This window comes from Chrysemys picta, chromosome 4, assembly GCF_011386835.1.
Source record: "Chrysemys picta bellii isolate R12L10 chromosome 4, ASM1138683v2, whole genome shotgun sequence".
Classification (NCBI taxonomy): Eukaryota; Metazoa; Chordata; order Testudines; family Emydidae; genus Chrysemys; species Chrysemys picta.
In genome coordinates this window covers 103,341,596-103,361,345 of record NC_088794.1, presented here as the reverse complement: position 1 = coordinate 103,361,345, position 19,750 = coordinate 103,341,596, and the positions used below count along the sequence as shown (strand labels likewise).

The 19,750-nt window shown below is 40.0% G+C and overlaps 1 long non-coding RNA gene across 1 annotated transcript; it reads right to left on the bottom strand.

The window, feature by feature from the left end:
- Window positions 1-11,223: 11,223 nt before the first annotated feature.
- Window positions 11,224-18,650, bottom strand: LOC135982748 (uncharacterized). Its single transcript, XR_010600295.1, has 3 exons — window positions 18,510-18,650; window positions 13,359-13,594; window positions 11,224-11,986 (listed from the first exon to the last, which is right to left on the bottom strand). It is a non-coding gene; the product is annotated as an uncharacterized LOC135982748 (long non-coding RNA).
- Between the last annotated feature and the right edge of the window lie 1,100 nt (window positions 18,651-19,750).

The following is a 19,750-nucleotide window of genomic DNA, read 5'->3' as shown; positions in this document are numbered from 1 at the left end:
AAGCAGTCTGATGCATTGCTATGCAAAGAAAAAAGGGAAATGTAAAAATAGAAAGATGTAGTCTTACATATACTGAGTTACTTGGTGTGACACACAAGTACATACCTCAATTCTGAGAATTGGTTACACTGATTTATAACAACTCATCAGCTGATATAACAATAACAGTACAAAACAATAACCTATGTTATGACACACATTCCTGCCATCATGATCTCCAACCTATATAGAAGCAGCCACCCCAGGCAAATTAAATTACCTAAATCTGAGTTTCCTTATATTGATTTTTGTTTTGCCAACTTCTTTTGAGGAGATCTTCTTGACACTGGGTGCAGTCCGCATTTTATGGTCAAGAACGCACAGTGCAATATAAAACTGCATTTGTAGTTAACTCTGGAAAAATAACGAGTTCTGTTATTTTTTTCCCCTATAACACAATAATAGCATAATCCTACTGTGTTTCTGTTTTGTACATTGCTATGTTTTAAAAGATTTCTCATTTAAAATGGTGTGTGTATTATATGGTGTGGTTTAACACTTACCTTCCCAAACAAATGGCAAATTAAATTACATATGTAACCTGGTTGTCATCTGTGGTGGTGGAATCATATGGTACTTTAAGCAGCAGTCATTTGTATGAGTTTCTATATATTAAACCAAGTTTTAATACTGATACTTTTTGTGGTGTATTAACTGTTGTCCTTTTAGAGCAGGGGAAATGTGCTAAGCAAGCAGATAGGTGGTATCCTCATTTTGGATATAAAGATTGGAGAGGTACACAGATCTACTGAAACTTACTGCTCAGTATTTTGATCTGCCTAATACATCATCTTTAAAGTCCCTCATGGAGATTTTTTCCCCTAGATTGCAGGGGTCATCTTATCATGAGAACTTATAACACTCCAGAGATGTTATTTTCTCAGCATCACATTCCATATTGTGCCTAACACTTCAATAATCCAACTCAGGATTTCACTACCATTTTTAATAAATGCATGATTACAACAATGTATGCATTATAGAGTTTGACATTGGATTTTAATAGCAATTTCTCCCTACCCTATATACTTGCATAAATAATGTTAATCTACTTGTTGATGTACCAGTTATGAAACTTGGACTCTTTAGTAAATACTATAATATGCTCTTTAAACAATCACTAAATTAACATCATTTGCATTTTCTATCTTCCTTTTCATTTCCAATTTTCTCCCTATGTACATTTCATATGTTATCAAATTTAGCAACAAGAAATCAGTAAAAGTGCAGAGATAGGATGATGAGGCATGATACCAAAATGGTGAATTACAGTCACATATTCCAAGATGATAATGAGTTGAACATTATGCCATGGTACAAAGAGAAACAGACTGTTACATGTAGACAAATGTAGCATAGTGTCATTGCAGTAGTAATACTAGACACTGTAATAATATGGCAGATAATGCCCTTAATGTTACATTATCTATAAACTCTACTTACTTCCTTTCAGTCTGATCAATGTGCAAATTATACTCAAATATTTGCATATAATCATCTTATTTGATTTTATGTTTTATTTGCAATGGGATCTTCAGTGTAAATTACTCTGCTCTGTAACCATAATAAAGGGGAAAGTAATGTAGGTCTCATTGATATGATGTTTTCTCTTCTAATTTGGATTCCAATTACATCTATTATGAATGAAAACATTTTTGTGATGTATCTAAGCTTTGGATTCTAGTGAAAATTGAAAGAAAAAATTGGATGGGCTATATTAGTTTTCCTTTTCATGTATTATTCTAACCCTAATTCATGTCCATCTTGAAACCACAGATATAAACTTTAATCATCCCTTTAAAAAATTGCATGTTCAAATTACTGTGTTTTCTAAAGCTCCAGTTAAACTGGCAGAGGTGTTCAAATGCTAGTTCTATTGCAAAGGGAGAATCTTAGTGTTAAAAAGTGTTCCTTGCTAGTATTTGAGTGATATATTAATGTAACTACCAGAATAATTTTTTCTTTGCTGATTCCATGTTTCGGTGTGCAAAACGTCTCAAGAATCCTAAATGTAGTGAAAGAGTATCACTTTTTATTAAGCAAGAATACCATAAGCCAGGATAAACAGCAAAATAGTCCTGTTTCTTGACCCTTAAACCATAATATACCTGAAACATCATTATACCCCATAGACATAGCTAAATAAATCTAAATAGATAGTGAATGGAAGACACACTATTTTGCAAAAATGGTTATTTCATCTACAATTTTGTTAATATAACCATTGATATCTGAGGGAGGTAGTTCCTGAAAACTAAACTTTGAAAGGCACCTCCTGAATCCCCCATCCAAATATCTAATGCCCTATCCCAAGGTAGCCAGAGAGACCATTCAGCTACATGTTTATACCAGTATGAATAGTCCCTTTTCCATAATGAGAGTTTAAGCCCTTCCATGGCCATCTCTCCTCAATGGTCAGCTTTTCTTTAATCAAGAGACAAGCCAAAGAAAGCCCATAAAGCTGGGGGCTTGTCTATACTTACCGCGCTGGTTCGGCGGCAGGCAATCGAACTTCTGGGTTCGATTTATCGCGTCTAGTCTGGACGCGATAAATCGAACTCAGAAGTGCTCCCCGTCGACTCCGGTAATCCTGCTCGCCGAGAGGAGTACGCGGAGTCGACGGGGGAGCCTGCCTGCCGGGTCTGGACGGCGGTAAGTTCGAACTAAGGTACGTCGACTTCAGCTACGTTATTCACGTAGCTGAAGTTGCATACCTTAGTTCGATTTGGGGGTTTAGTGTAGACCAAGCCTGGGAATTGATCTACTTCTTTTGCTGAGAAAAGGAACTCCTATATACCAAGGCAGTTTCTGCAGCTTAAATGTTCTTAAGAGCTTATTACCTGGGCATCTGGTAATACATGTTCCTTATGTGTTTCCAGGTCTCACATAATTATATGTCTCCCTTCTCTTTTTATCAAATAAATTCTTAATTATGATTCCCCCATATTTTAAGTCTAAAGCGTCTGCTCAACCAAATAGCCCATAGGACAAGAAGGGTAGGCAGCTCTTGTGAAGTCCCCATAGTGATTCTAGCCTTTAGTTCCTGGAAGCTATTTATATAGACTGCCTGTAGAAAACAGCTCTTACAGGATGTGGCATTCAGATTGACCAATCTTATGGGGACTTTCCTCATGCAGGGGCTTACACATAGACAGTTGCTACGTTCATCCATATGTCCTTCATGCAGACTCAGCATGATCTGACCCTAGATGGGCCAGTTACTCCCATTAGGAGTTAAGACATAGTCCTCCCATTAAAGTCAATGAGAATTTTCTCCATTGATTTCAATGGGAGTAAGATTCGTCCCATAATGTATAATATGAAAACCAGATAATGTAGTCTTGTATATTTTCAATCTTTGATCTGAACAGAAAGTTGTCCCAATAAGACATGAGTAAACACCTCAGGATTTAGCCCATCTTTTATATATTTTATTTGGGCATGGAAATGGGGGAATAACAGCTTTAAGGAGCCTAATCCTGTATCCATTGAAGTGCATGAGAATTTTTCTGCTAACTTCAATGGACATACTATTACACTAAAGGTGTTTTCTCCAAGTTGGTGGTAGCATGATCAACTTTTATTCACATCAATATATGGTTTCCAATATCACTGAAAAACATGTGTAGGAGGGGAATGGTTCTACGAAGCGCATTGACCAAGCTTTTTCTGAGCCATTTCAAAGCAAATATATTGTTGATACATAGTAGTGTGATCCTATGCTTCTCCCCAATGCTGATCATGCTACTGGAAGCTCTAGGTCGAAATCCTTGCTACACTGAACTCAAAAGGAGTTTCACTATTGACTTTAATGGACCAGGATTTCACCCCTAGTATTTATTGTGTGTTATGTTATCATAATCTAGTTCTCCTAAATTCCTTTACTAAGTATTTTCACCAAAGGATCCTAAAATGTAGATGTTCTGGAGCAACATAATTTTGTAAGTGTTACTTGTCTACTTAGTATTTATTATCATAATTCAAACTTAAATTCTGGTACATTTTAATAAATTCTGATCCATAGCAGGGATATATAATTCCAGTGGTTCTTGTTTGGTTTCCACAAATACTTCATAGTGTGTGCAAATTTTACTTTTAACATGTTTTGATATAGAGGCATAAATCTGATCTGGCTCCCTTTGAAATCAATGGTAAAAACTGCTACTGATTCCAGTGAAAAAGGAGCCAGCCCCAAGGATATTGACGTGAGAATCAAAATGAGTCACCTCTGAGACGCAGTCCAGGTCCCAGCACAGTTCATTGTCAATTCATATAGCACAATGCAAAATGCATTAAAATAGCAACTAAGGGAAATCTTTTATTTTAGAAAAACTTACACTCAGAGAGGTAGCAAATTGGCACAGCTGCACTGAAATCAATCCTGAGATGAAGTCAATGGAGCTATGCTAAGTTACACCAGCTGAATGTCTGGCCAAATATATTTGAAATTCTTAAATAATCCTTAAAATATTCTTTTAATTTTTACTTTGTTTACTAAAGTGTATATTATGTGATAACTCACAGTTACAAAAAAATAATAAAGTCCCGGGGTTAGACAGTGGTACAAATTCTGAAATCAAAGAGGTTTTTATATGCATATCCACATTATTTTCTGTAGTCCCAACCACTGTTGCATCTAAATACTTCCCAGGTAATTTACTCTGCATAGTTAGGTCCCCAGTAGACTTCAAGGTGTCTTCTGCTCTTCTCCACTCTCTGTATCAAGAAGCTCTCTGTATGTAGATGTAGATAACTAGATATCATGGTGGTTGTGGCAGTATACATCCAGCATTGTTCTATAGGCCAGATTCTGCCACCTTTATTCACGATACCTTACTACATGCATAATCCCACTGAAGTCAATATCCCCTTCAGTGTGAGTAATGGTGGCAGACTTTGGCCCTGTGTTTTAGGAGTTAGAGTAAGAAGTCCATGAAGAGGCCACAACCTGCAGTTTGATGCCCTTTTTCCTTGTGAGTGGGTGGAAGAAGCTTCTCAAAGTAAGTCTCCTTACTTTTCTTCAGCCGTTTCTGTGTTGTTGTTTTTTAAATCATCAGTGAAATCCTGCCTCCGTCCTCTTTGCCATTGTTTTCACTGGTGCCAGGACCACTGCATAGAGGAAAGCCTGCATTGCAATAAGGTTGCTCGTGTAGAGTCGTACCTTTTTGCAACAAGTAAGTCCTCTTAAAGGAATGGAACTTTTTCTGCAGTAAGGCACCGCTAGACCTGAGCAAAAGTATCAGAATTGCTTTTGCTGGGGAAAAAAAGCAAATAAACATTAATAAAACAAAACAACCCCATTAATAAAATGAACACATGTGTCTTAATATACCAATACAAAGAACATATAATTTTAAAATTAGTAGTTTGTTTTCCTCTAGGGCCTCACCTTGCAAAGTGCTGTCTTCAGTTGGAGTTAAGATGCTTATGGTGAAATCCGGGCTCCATTGACGGCAATGGGAGTTTTTGCATTGATCTCAATGGAGCCAGCATTTTACCCTCAACACCTTGCAGGATTGAGCCCCAATTTCAGCATTTATACATTGCTACTATTTTCTCTTTCAGTTCTACCTTATACTTTTGGTGTGCTTACACCGTATACTTTTGGGATTTGGTACATTGATTAAAATTTTGCTTAAAAACAGAAAATAAGGACAAAATCACATATGATAAACTCTTCCTTTATGACAATTGACACAAGTGACAAATAGCTAGAAAATAGCATTTGAATCTGATTAAGTTAATAGTATAATTGTATGGGTCTCTGTATGCCAATATACATTAGAAGTACTAAATATTTTGCAGCTGGTGCAAATTGATCTTTGCAATTTTTCTCCAATTATACAGAATATTGAGTGGTATGCTATGTTCTGATTCCATCGAATTTTATTTCATACAAATGCATATGCCCATAAATCTAAATAGGAGCAGTTGTCAACTAGGAATTGTGTAAGAAAGGAATTAAGAAGTAACATCAAATGGAATTTGTAAAGTCAAATGCACCAGAAATGTGCATTTACGTCCTTTTTTTCAGTCACAGAAAAGTAATTGTTCCAACTGGGTCATTGTGCTGCAAAGAACAAGAGCATTTTCAATGAATTATTGTCCATACACTAATACTGAACTCTAATATCCCAAAACCTCAGAGAAATTTCTACTGCTTTAAAAATGGCTTATAAAGTTTCTCATTTTAATTAAAATGCCCTGTATATTTTTTTCCCCCTTTTCATCAACACACAACCTTTCCTATACTGTTAAAAATGGGGAAAATGGGGGTTGGACTAGATGACCTCCTGAGGTCTTTTCTAACCCTAATCTTCTATGATTCTATGAAACTGGGGGAGGAATGCCAGTTCTGATCAGTCTGAGTTACTTATTGGGGTGTGTGTTATTGACTGTTACTAACACATTAATTTTTATTATTGTAGGTCATCAAGAGAAGCAATGATGTGTCATCACTGAAAATCATTCTTAATTATGGGAATTGTATTGATGTGTAGTTCATGGCATCAGTGGGTGCAGTAGGGTTAATATATCTGTTCCTATGCTTTGATCCCTTTGCTTAGGTACTTGAACAAATTTATTACAAAACAGAATCCCTGAGGAGAAAATAGTTCAAACTGCAATTTCCACTGCACAGACATTCATCATAATACACATATTCAAGCACGTGTGTTTACTTTGAGTTTTAATGCTTTTTTTAATGTAAGAATTTTGTACAAGGATTGAAATTTTGTGACTCACTGACAAAACACAAATCCAAATTAAGACCCCAATCCTCCAAACCAGCCATTGTTTAACTGTTAACCTTTGGGTATTTCCACTGAGATCAGTAATATTACTCACATGCTGAACTAGTTTGTAGTGGTGACCAAAATTAAAGAAAAAGGCAGCAGCAGTTTAAATGATTGATTCCGCCATATAAAAAGTATTGGGAAGCTTTTCAATTATCTTTATCCCTGGTCAGACTGATGACTGGAATTTTCTATGGCGCTAATTCTTTTTGATGACCAGAAATCGTCTCAGGGAATAGGGGGGATATTAAAAGTGCACAGCATTGACTTAAGTTTTCTTCTACTGAAGTTGATGGAAAATTTACCATTGAGTACAGGTATGTCAATGCTGATCACATTTGAAAATTCTCCCCTAAAGGGCCTAATCCTGCTGCACTTGAAATCACTATCAAAACTATCATTGATTTCATTGGCCTATTAACTGAGATTTTTGTCAGATATCCCACTGTTGCTCTGGCACTGATCCAGCTTCACTAGCGCAAACAATGGTGGAAGCACTAGTGTAGACCAAACATTTATGTTTTAACCACCATGTCATGTAGACCTGCCCGAGTTATCTGAGATCTGGATGACTCAGTGGTAAAAACACTGGCAGACAGACATTCTATACTGGTGGTCAGTTTAGGCAGAGCTAATGGGATTAGACTTACTTTTTAACAGTTCAGTTTTTTGGGAAGCAAGGACTCCAGAAAAACAAGTTCAAAATCCAAAATTCAGTAAAATAAATAAAGTGTAGGGTAATCTTTGCTAATCTTTTCCCTAGCTGCTAGTCTAAGAATATATGAAATATCACTAAGGGTTATAATTTCAACCAGTATTACACATAAATGTACCATAAATTAATCATCTGGCAAAAATACCTCTCCAGAAGACATCGGCATAAGTTCCAATCCACCAAAGAAGATGAGATTGTAAAATGCAGTCAGCATAATGGTTTGTTATGATCATACATTTTTGGAATACATACCCTCAGATGTTTACACATTAAACAATTTTCCTGAGATGCATTTCAGACCCAACTCCTTTGACATAAATGAAAATAAATTTTAAATGAATGTATAATAAAAAAATGCTTTTGCAAAGATAATTAATGTAGTGAACGCATATGGTACATATAATCCTATTGCTTTAGTGTCCTAGAATTGTACCATCCTGATTTATCTTACATTTACAGTGAGACAGTCTGGCTGATGTTAATAGGTTTTTTCCATCTCTAACTTATATGACCAAGGAGGAAAAAGGTGATTAAATATAATGAAGATGCATTTGGATAGCCCTTTTCAAACGTTTTATAGAAACTCACATTCCCATTTACCTACAAGTGAAATTGCAAATTTGAGTAAGAGATTAAAATCTGCCTGCTCAATCGCTTGGTTTCTTATAACGTGCTCCCTGGATAACAAAGCAAGATCCAGAGAGGAAAGGGAAAATCAGAGAAGCCCCATTTTGCTAAAGGTTATGGACAGTGATGCACCCAGTCATCAAAACAAAACACTGAAACCTGACAAAGTCTTGACTGATCAGTCCACCAGACAAATACTCCAAAAATTGGGCCTTAGAGGCATTAAGCTAACAACTTCCCTACAACCTACCCCCCAGAAGCAGTTAAAAGTTATCAGTGGGTACTTGGTTACATATGATCACAAACTCTGGGCTTTCTTTAGAGGTATAACTATTGTCTCCTTAGATAAATGATTGGGGCCCAGTCAGGTTCAGATAAACTGAAATGTAAGTACTTCATGGTCTCAAACAAAAGAGTGCAAGATGCATCCTGACCTGAGAAATCCAATTAAAGCCAAAGTGGTTTTTTAAAAAAACAAATTTGTACATACACTTCAAAATCATTGATGTGAAGAGGATCCTAAGCCCCAACCTGCCGTTGGTACAATATATAGGAATCAAAGGACAAGTGTTCCTATGGGACTGGAGCTGGCAGTCCAGCGATACTGAAGGCTTATATTATTCTGCGTTATGACTACAGAGAAGGAAACCTTTCCAGACTCACACTTATGCATTCTTGCTCTAGTCTAAACACCCAGAACCTATTAGACATTACTTATGTATTTGTAATTATAAAACTGTGTCATGTCAGAAGACATACCCTATACACACACACACACACACCTCTCCCATCCCTCCTGCAGTGAAATCCTGGCTCTATTGAAGTCAATAGAAGCTTTGCCTTGACTTCAAGGTAGCCTGGATTTCATACGGAAAATTTACAAATATAGGGTATGGTTTCTTTATTACAGATAGACAGGGAGCAGTAGAAACCATCAAGCTTGTGTGCAGCTGCTTGCAGGCTCAAATCCTGTCCAGTCTGTCACAAGTTGCTGGATATTCTCTACCTAGGGTAGTGTTGGGTTCTCCATGTCTTTAAGTCAAGACTAAATAACTTTGTAAATATCTTTATGCACAGGTGGTTCATAAATCCTAGATAATGTATGTTTTTTCCCTTAAATATATATTACAGGACCTATAAATAATGCTCCTTTGTATATATGTTTATTTCATTGATTCCAAGCCAGAAGGGACCAAAATGGAGATCTCATCTGACCACCCTTCAATAACACAGGTCACATAGTAATTTCTGCATCAAGTCCATAACTTCTGTTTGAGCTATAGCCCATCTATTAGAAAGATATTCAATTTTGACTTAGACATGGAGAATCCAGCAGGGCTCTAGGTAGAGACTAAATCACCACCCCTGTGACAGACAAGATGTGAACGGGTGAGCATTTGCACACAAGCTTGACACTTTCCACTACTCCACAGCTATATTTAAGAAGGACATCATATTCTATATTTAAAACTTTCCTGGTACAATCTGGGCTCCATTGAAGTCAGTGGCAGAATGCCTATTGACTTCAATGGAGCCAGAATGTGATTGAAAGCATATAGCTTTCAGCTAGCTTAAAAAAAACAATCTATTTGTAATATGTCTGGTGTTTTAAGGGAGAAAACCTTTCTGGATGATTGTGGCAAACTTTCTGATATCTACACAGGCCCACACAGATCTATTTGTAATCTCCAATATTAGGTGTCAAACTGAACTAATTCTGAAGACTGTAAAAATATGAGAAAACTCCAGAAAATTCAAACATTTTCATGTCAAGTGCAGTCTGAAAGAAGACATGGATTTTGAAGGGTATACTGTGTGCTATAATTATGAGGTTGATACTGAAGCATAACAAATTGATACTGTACCAATTACACAGCAACTCTTCACTATGAAGGAATGTTGGCTGCAATGAAGACATCAGCTCCCTACCAAGTGTGAAGCTGTTTGGGAGACAGTGAGACAGAGGTGAGAGGTAAGAGCTGAAAAAAACCCCAAAGTAGTGTGTGCACACGAAATAAAATGAAGCAGTAAAAACTCATTCTCACTCCCTGAGGTTAGGCTGATGATTTAAATAATGTTATTGCTATTATATAATTTTAATATTATATAGAACTAATATATACAGTGCTAATGGGCTGAGAGAATGTTCTCTTTTTAATTGAACTATTCAATATATGCTTATAATTCGGGGCTCATTCTTCACCCTTTTACTCACATAAGTAGTCAATCCTACTGAATCGGAGACTATTTGTGTAACTGACGTTTGCAGGATTTGGCCCGATGGGGAAAGTGGTGAAGAGTTATAATTATCATCATTATTAGTTATTGTAGCACCCACCGTGTGTTAGGTGTTCCCCACACATATTGGCCAATGCAGTTTTGGGGTGAAAGCCTGACCTGTTGAAATCAGTGGGGGGGGGGTTGCTGCCCACTTCAATGGGGCCAGGATTTCACTCCTAGAGTTCAAAATAAAAATGCCTGTAAGAGGAGAAATAATTTGGGACGTAAACTGTAGAAAACAAGCCAACGTGCTGTATTCCATCCTCAATTTGGAGGCGTTAATTGATGTAAGTATGGGTGGCATCCAGCCCAGCACAAAGAGGACAGTATTGAGAGAATCAGCCGTGCAATGGGGGTGGGCTCTGCACTCTCGGTGTGCTGCTATGAGGGCCCTACAGTGGCCTCCAATAGGTTGCTGGTGCAAAGGGCTGTTGGAGGAGGGCCAGAGAAACCGCAACTGGATGTGAGTTTATATCAGCCCTGGAGGTAACTAGCTACAGGCCATGCTCTCCCTAGGCCATAGGGGTGAATTCCAACTCCTTCTGAGTTTCTACAAAAGGCCTATTTACTAAGGCTAGATTGTAAAAAAACAACAACAAACAAACAAACAAACAAACAAACAAAAAACACAATTAGCCTTTGTATGAAGAGGCACATGGCTCCACCTATCCAATATGAAGCCCAGGGAAGGAATTGTCACTCATGGAGGCACAATTCTTTTCCTGTGCCAGCATGCTTCCAGGGTGAAGTGATCTGCTACTGCTCCCTATCAGTCCCCTGAGGACAGGAAGGTTATGTCAAAACAGGGATAAAAAACCTGCAGCTGCCCTGGGTCAGCTGACTTGGGCTCATGGGCCTTGGGGCCAGGGCTTAAAAATTGCTGAGTAGACATCCGGCTTGAGCTGGAGCCCAAGGTTTTTATCCCAATGTAGATGTACCCAGCCCTGCTCTCCCTCCTAAGTCTGCAGGACAGGTGTATGGAGGCCACATGTATCTTACTTCTCCTTACAATCATGCATGGGCAAGTAGGATTGGGCCGAAGTCTGGCCCTGAGGCTCTTTGAATCTGAACCAATATGAACCCACAGAAAATCTCTTTATCTACATCATCAGTTACATGAAAATCAGGAAAGTGATTATTTATGTATTAGCAAGTAATAGAGAGTAACTCTTCAGGGTAGCACTGTGACCCTAGCCCTCAGTGCTAGGCACACATGCATGATACTCTATTGCTCTATAACAGATCTGTTGATGTGGCAGCAGTGCAAACTGCAGGGTTTTAATGCCAGTGTTCTCTGGCATTTTCCATTCAATGGCAATGAATGGTGAGGTATCAAAGATAAAAATCCTTTTCTCTTGAGGAAAATACTTGCCAGTTTTTAGCATCTACGGTGGGACTGCAGATCAGTCCTGATGAATTCTGCTCCACAGCTGGGTAATTCTGGCCTCATCTGCATTAAATCCCCCATGCCAGTTCTAGAAAGCTGATGCAGGTAGCTGTTTGCTGTGTCAGGAGTGCAGATGTCCCCATCCTGGAAAATAGTCACATATAGCCAGTGTATATGTTAGGTAAAATGCTCACGAACCATTCAGAAGCAGGTAAGGAGAATGCACGGTAGTGCTGTCCACCTATCAGTAAGAGCGAAGATGATGATGCTACACATAATAAAATAGATGCAGGCTGAGTAATAGTTCAAACCTTCCTGGTCACACTTCTAGCATGAGTATTGAAATTGACAAAAAATGACATAAACAAAGCCAAGTGCCATTAATTTTGTTTCCAACTAGCACTTCTGAAATCCATTAAGATATTTTGAACTATAACACAATCATAAAATCCTTGGAGCTTGTTGAGAAGAGGGGGATGAGGCATTTTAGAGTGCAGCCATGTGAAAAACTAACTTGTCTTACTTTAGAAGAATTGACCCAGTGTTCTCTGGTGTTTCCCATTCAATGCCGCTGAATGGGAACGTACAGTCTCAAAGAAAAATCCTCTTCCCTGGAGAAAAATACTTGCCAGGATGTTTAGAGCTGTTGAATTTTTACCTTTCATACAAATGAAATCCTATTTTTCAAGTGCCTTTGAAGATTTTTCTTTAGCAGGCTGACAGGATGCTTATTGCTGAGAACTGGGCTGGAGATTTTTGTTTTGTTGTTGGGTTTTTTTGTTCTTGGAACTTGGGAACTCCCAAATATATATAGAGAGAAATCTTACAGTCCAATAGCCTATTGTAGCTGCATACTTTGCCTTTCACTGCTTATGATACTGAGGATTATGTCACTCTGTGTAACACAGAACCTTCAAATCAGCACTTTTGAGGGAAATAAAGATACCATTCTGAAGAAAACTATCAGAGCTACTTATTGAGAATGTTTTATCCCTGCCTGAGAGCAGGAAATAACCCAGGCTTCAAGACTGACATCAGACCATTTAATGACAGATTCAGAACAAACCCAGTTTTTGTGTTTTTTCCATCACTACGGTATATCAAATTTCAACCATGGCTGGCCCTAGGTTATGTAGGGCCAAAGAAGATACATAGGGCCACAAAGCAGGCTTCTCCAGTTGGCATAGTACCTGTAGGGCCAGGAGGTTTTGGCAGATGAGTGGGGCAGGGATGCTTGTCACTGCTTAGAATAACAGGGTTTGACTAGCAGGAAAGTGGGGCGATCTGGGGTTTGGTAACTGGGATGGATTTAGATGGGATGGATCCCATTTTCAAGGTAGGAGAAGCCATGATGGAGCAGGAGTCTGGGGGCAGGATGGTACGGTGGTGCTGACAAAATGAGCCCCCTACGCCTCCCCCCTCCCTCCAAAAAGAGCCCTCTGTAGCTGTGCACTGGCACATACCTTAAACTAGGTCAGCATTAAATTAAACATGAATGTAAAAAACAAAGAGGTACCGGTAAGTCATCTGCCAGCTCATCTTGTTCCTCCCTGTGCCAATACAGGATTGTTTCCAGTTTAATGTTAAGTGTCTCAGACAGGGCTTCCACCACTTCCTGTCGGAGACTCTTCCACAACTCCCACCGTAGGCAGATTTTCATAATATTCAGCCTAAAGTTCCTTCTCTTAATATCGTCTTTTTCTCCTCACATTTACACGCCCTTGTCTCATGTACAAATAGAAAATGGGAAATCTGAAGAGAATTGAAATAATGTATTTTCAGACTTGAGTTACCATTTAGACATTAGAATTGAATGCAATTCCTATGATAAAAAAAAGGAGAATGTTGGAAATCTGTCCTTAAACTCAGGCATGTGAATAACTTCCATTAGCATTAATGAGAATTATATGCACATATCCAGGCAAGACTATACCCCACATACAGAAACAACTTGCTACAAGACATGTGTGGAATGATTGCCAGCTCAGTTGCTTGTAGATAGCAGGAAATGTATTGTCCTCTAGGGATTCGTGCATTGAAGAAAACCGAAATATTAATTCAATTAAAAAATATGATGGCCATCTGAGCCAAATGTTCACCAATTATTCATGTTGAATTCCCTGAGATTTGTTTAGGATTAAAAGGCTCTGTTCTCAATGTAAGCCCTGAATGCCTCAGTGATCACCTATTGCTAGAGCCCTACCAAATTCACAGACCATTTTGGTCAATTTCACGGTCATAGGATTTTAAAAATTGTTAAGTTTCATGATTTCAGCTATTTAAATATGAAATATCACAATGTTGTAATTGTAGGGGTCTGGACCCAAAAAGGATTTGTGGGGGAATCACAAAGTTATTGTGGGGGGGGGGTTGCAGTATGGCTACCCTTACTTCTGCACTGCTGCTGGTGGCGGCACTGCCTTCAGAGCTGGGCAGCTGGAGAACGGTTCTGAAGGCAGAGCTGCCGCCACCAGCAGCGCAGAAGTAAGGATGGCCTGGTATGGTATTGCTGCCCTTACTTCTGTGCTACTGCCTTCAGAACTGGGCCATCAGTTAGCAGACATAGCTCTCCAACTCTGAAGGCAGCAGCACAGAAGGAAGGGTGGCATGGTATGCTATTGCCACACTTACTTCTGCGCTGCTGCTGGTGGGGCGCTGCCTTCGGAGCTGAGTGCCCGGGTGCTGCTTTCTGGCCACCAAGCACTGAAGACAGCATAGAAGTAGGGGTGGCGATACCGCAACCCCCCTAAAAGAACCCTGTGATCTCTTTGCAGCTCCCTTTTGGGTCAGGACCCCCAGCTTGAGAAATGCTAGTCTCCCCTATGAAATCTCTATAGTATAGGGTAAACACAAGACCAGACTCCACAGTCCAGGCTTACCAGCAATTACAGGCCAGTTAGCCTGACTTCACTACCGAGTAAACTGGTTGAAACTGTAGTAGAGAACAAAATTGTCAGACATATAGATGAACATAATTTGTTGGGGAATAGTCAAGGTGTTTTTTGTAAAGGGAAATCATGCCTCACCAATCTACTAAAATTATTTGAGGAGGTCAACAACCATGTGGACAAGGGGGATCCAGTGGAAAATTTAGATTTTCAGAAAGCCTTTGACAAGGTCCTTCACCAAAGGCAAAGTAAGCAGTCGGGATAAGAAGGAAGGTTCTCTCATGGATTGGTAACTGGTTAAAGATAGGAAAAAAGGGTAGGAATAAATGGCCAGTTTTCAGACTGGAGAGAGGTAAATAGTGGTTTCCCCCAGGGGGTCTGTTCTGGGACCAGTCCTATTCAACATATTCATACATGATATGGAAAAAAGGTAAACAGTGAGGTGGCAAAATTTGCAGGTGATACAAAACTACTCAAAATAGTTAAGTCCCAGGCAGACTGCGAAGAGCTATGAAAGGATCTCTCAAAACTGGGTGACTGGGCAACAAACTGGCAGATGAAATTCAATGTTGATAAATGCAAAGTAATGCACACTGGAAAATATAATCTCAACTATACATATAAAATGATGGGATCTAAATTAACTGTTACCACTCAAGAAAGAGATCTTGGAGTCATTGTGGATAGTTCTCTGAAAACATGCACTCAATGTGCAGTGGCAGTCAAAAAAGGTGAACAGAATTTTGGAAATCATTAAGAAAGAGATCAATAAAAAGACAGAAAATATAATATTGCCTCTATATAAATCCATGATACGCCCACATCTTGAATAGTGCGTTCAGATGTGGTCGCCCCATCTCCAAAAAAATATATTGGACTTGGAAAAGGTTTAGAAAAGGGGAATAAAAATGATTAGAGGTATGGAATGGCTACTGTAAGAAGAGAGATTAATAAGACTGGGACTTTTCAGCTTGGCAAAGTGACGACTAAGGGGGATATGATAGAGGTCTATAAAATCATAACTGGTGTGGAGAAAATGAATAAGAAAGTGTTATTTACTCCTTCTCATAACACAAGAACTAGGGGTCACCAAATGAAACGAATAGGTGGCAGGTTTAAAATAAACAAAAGGAAGTATTTTTTCACACAACACAGTCAACCCGTGGAACTCCTTGCCCAGAGAATGTTGTGAAGGCCAAGACTATAACAGGGTTCAAAAAAGAACTGGATAAAGTCATGGAGGATAGGTCTATCAATGGCTATTAGCCAGGATGGGCAGGGATGGTGTCCCTAGCTTGTTTGCCAGAAGCTGGGGATGGGCGACAGGGTATGGATCACTTGATGATTACCTGTTCTGTTCATTGCCTCTGGGGCACCTGGCATTGGCCACTCTTGGAAGACAGGATACTGAGCTAGATGGACCTTTGGTCTGACACAGTATGGCCATTCTTATGTTCTTATGATGAGTTTTTCATGGCCTGAATTTGGTAGGGCCCTATCTATTGCCTTATGTCTCTGGTAGTTATATTAAACTGGAGTAGTTCAAGTCTCAGTCCCCAGTTTCAAACAGGACTAAACTGGGGCTACAGCTTTCTTGGGTCTGGCTTACACATGCATTGGTTTAACTAATGCAGTGTTTTTAACTGTTTTTAGTTAAACTGATGGAAAAAATTGGGCTTAAGTGAATTCCTTACTGATGTCTAAATTGATATAAACCAGGGTTACATAGGGTTAAAAGCATTTACATCAGTCTAACTAAACTGGTTTAAAATCATATTGTAGTTAATCCAGTGCAACTATTGTACAAAGACAAGTGCCCCCAGTCCAGGGCCTATGGAGTTATACCAGAACAGGTCTGCCAGGGTGATTTTGGGGCACAGTGGAAGAATGGTCTAATGGTTGGGTGCTAGCCTCCAGTTCAGAAGATGTGAATTCAGTTCCCTACTCCACACTTTGTGTGATCTTGTTAAGTCACTTAGGGACAGGTTTGTAATGGTAAGTAGGTAACTAAAGCTGTAGATAGGCACCTAGTGGGATTTTCAAGTGCGTAAGCAACTAACTCTTATTAAAAACAACATGTTAGGCACTGAGGCAATTTTGAAAACCCCGCTAGGCACCTATCTGCATCTTTAGGCACCTAAATATCTTTACAAATCTAGACTTTAGTCTCTATGTGCCTCAGTTCCCTGTCTGTCCAATGGAGATCATAGCACTGCCCTACCTCCCAGGGGAGTCGTGAGGATGAACACATTAAAGATTCCGAGCTGTTCACTTACTATGGTGATGGAACACACTGCAGGAGGCTTCATTTGGAATGTTTTTAGACCTGCTCTTCCCCTCCCACACACATTTCTCTTTAACCTCTTTTCTTCCTTTCACTTTTATAATAGGAAGTGTTTCCCCTTTGCTTGGTGGAGAAATTTGCCTGGGGGGCAGTTGAGTTTGTCTTTGCACAGCATTTTTTGTTTTGGGCTGACTCCATTGACTTCATTGTAGTTCATGGCAGTTACATGCTGTCCATTAGGCACATAGGGTAACACTTTCAAAAGTGTCGAAGTGACTTAGACCCTAAATCTCATTTTCAAAAGTGACGTACGAGCTGAAGCTCCACTGATTTGCAATGAGACTCTTTAGTGCTAAGTCATTGTTGAAAATGAGACTTGTGCACCTATGTACCTTAGGTACTTCTAAAAGTGTTTAGCCCTAAAAATTATTTAATAAATTATGAAAATAAACTGTATCCTAGGATGAATTATCACTGATGCTATAGTCCTGCCAACTAACATGAGTAATCAATAGCTGCTAATTTAAAAGCTTGTAGAAATAAATACTGTTACAATGGTTTAAATGTCACTTCCCAATCTCAGAATACCAGCCAGGACCTGGGTCCAGGGCTCAATGTGTCCCTTCCAATAGGTGATGACCTCACCAGCACTTAACCAGTAAAAATGTTCTGCTGGTGAGGTCATCAACCAAATTCACTGAAGCTGGTACAGACAAAGGGATGTAAATAACACCTCACTATGCTAGTCTGATCCTGGGTTCTGGAGTTAACCTCTGCCTGATCCACTCCAGGATTTTCAATGGGGGAGGGCAACATCTGTAAGATGCTGCATAATATTCCCACCAAAGGAAGCTGGTGGAGTAATGCACGATAGCCCCAATTCTACAATGACCTATGAACATGCTTAACTTTAGGGGAGTCATTGAAGTGTGTAAAATTAAGCATATGTGCATACATTTTTGCAGGATCATATCTTTTCCCCAACTAGTACTTCCCATTTTTGTGGTTGCTCTTACCCCTTCCCTGCAGATCTTAAATACATTTTAAAAAATCTTCAAAGAGCTTTTAATCTTCAAATATAACTGAATATAGAACACAATGCAGGAAAACACTGACTATAGCTTTACACCCATTTCAACCCTAGGGCTAGATATACAAAGTGACTTAGGAGGCTAAGTCCAACATTTAAGTGCCACTGAGATCCTCAAATGCCCTGCTCAGCTCCTACCTAAACCCAGAGATACCTAAATACCCTAGGTGCCTAAGTTTCTGCTGGTGGGCATGCAAAAACTGCCAAAATCCTCATGCTACCAAGCTACTCAGAACCGTAGCTCATGCTTAAACCCAATGGGATTCACAAACTAGGCCTTTCTCTCCTGTGAGGTCAGATCTGATGGGCATGACCAGAGGGGTGGGGATAGGGGGAAATGGGTTGTCTGTCTGTCTCTGTTTGTGGAGATTGTTTGTTTGTTTTTGCATGCAAAAAAGGACTCACCTGGTTTGGAATCTACCTCTAAGAAAGGTCTGTGGTTGTAACTCCCACCAGAAGAGATACACCTTGTTATAAACCTATATACCTTTGTGGATCTGGCCCCTTCCTCTAGCCCAGAATTGTGCACTTAGCTCCCTTTGGGGAGAGGAGTATGGCACTTTGGCCACACCCCTCTCTTCAGCACTTCCTATTGGCTGATTTAAGCATTTGCCTGTTCAGCTGCTTGGCATCTGTGAATCCCATTCTTAGACACCTAACTTTCCCCAGGCATTGCCCAGGGAGCTGGGGGATGAGGACTGAAAGAATCAGGAGCGACAGGTGAGAGAACTGCCTGAGAACAGAGGAGAGACAATGAAAAGAGTAGCAAAGAGGTGTCCCAAGCAAAGGGCTGCAGGAGAGGAGTGAGCTGCTGGTGATAAGTTCTGAAGAAAACTGTTGGGAGGACTGGTTAGAGCTGGGGAGCTCTGCCAAGTTGCAGGAAGGCTTGTTTAGGCATCCTAAGATTAAGGGGATGAATCAGCATGGTGAATGTAAGCTGGACCCAGAATCAAGTGGTTGACTTTGGAGGGAGGTTCCCCTGAGCAGGGGTAGGATTTTGGCAAGGAGGCCTGGGAAGTGTAATGCCCCAGGATCCTTCTGGCAAAAGACCCAAATGGAGCTGTGTTAAGAGCCCAAGAAGAAGGGGTTGGTCCTGGAGAAAGTTTCCCTGAGCAGGAGTAGGACTCACACGCTAGGAGGCCTGGGGGCATGAAATGCTCTGGGGAATCCTCTGGTGGGGCTACAGCATTAACCCAGCAACAACAGGATAAGACCCCTCATATAGGAGTCCTGGAGAGTGTGGCCCTGGGACAGGGACTAAATGAACTGCTACAGAGTAGTTAATGACTCTTGGGTGAGTGACATGGGAATAGTGCAGTGGCCTAGCTAGAAGTGGAAATTTGGCTGGGGCCCAACTTATAGTGGATGGGCAATGACCTGTCCCTGGGATGAGTCTTGGGGTTGGAAACCAAAACTTCCCTACTCCTGCATGTGGGAGGCAGTCTTTGGGTTTGCCCCATGGGCATAGCCACAGGTGAGCTGGGAGAAGTAGTAGAGGGGTGGGTTTGGGGGCAGAGAGGAGATGGGAAAGGGAAGTATCCTGGGCTTTGTTGCAGTCTCTGGAGGTGGCTGGGAAGCACCTGCTCTGTGCCCGGGACATGTCTGGGGAGGGATGGAGACCAAAGCCTGGGCCAGACTGTGCTCTG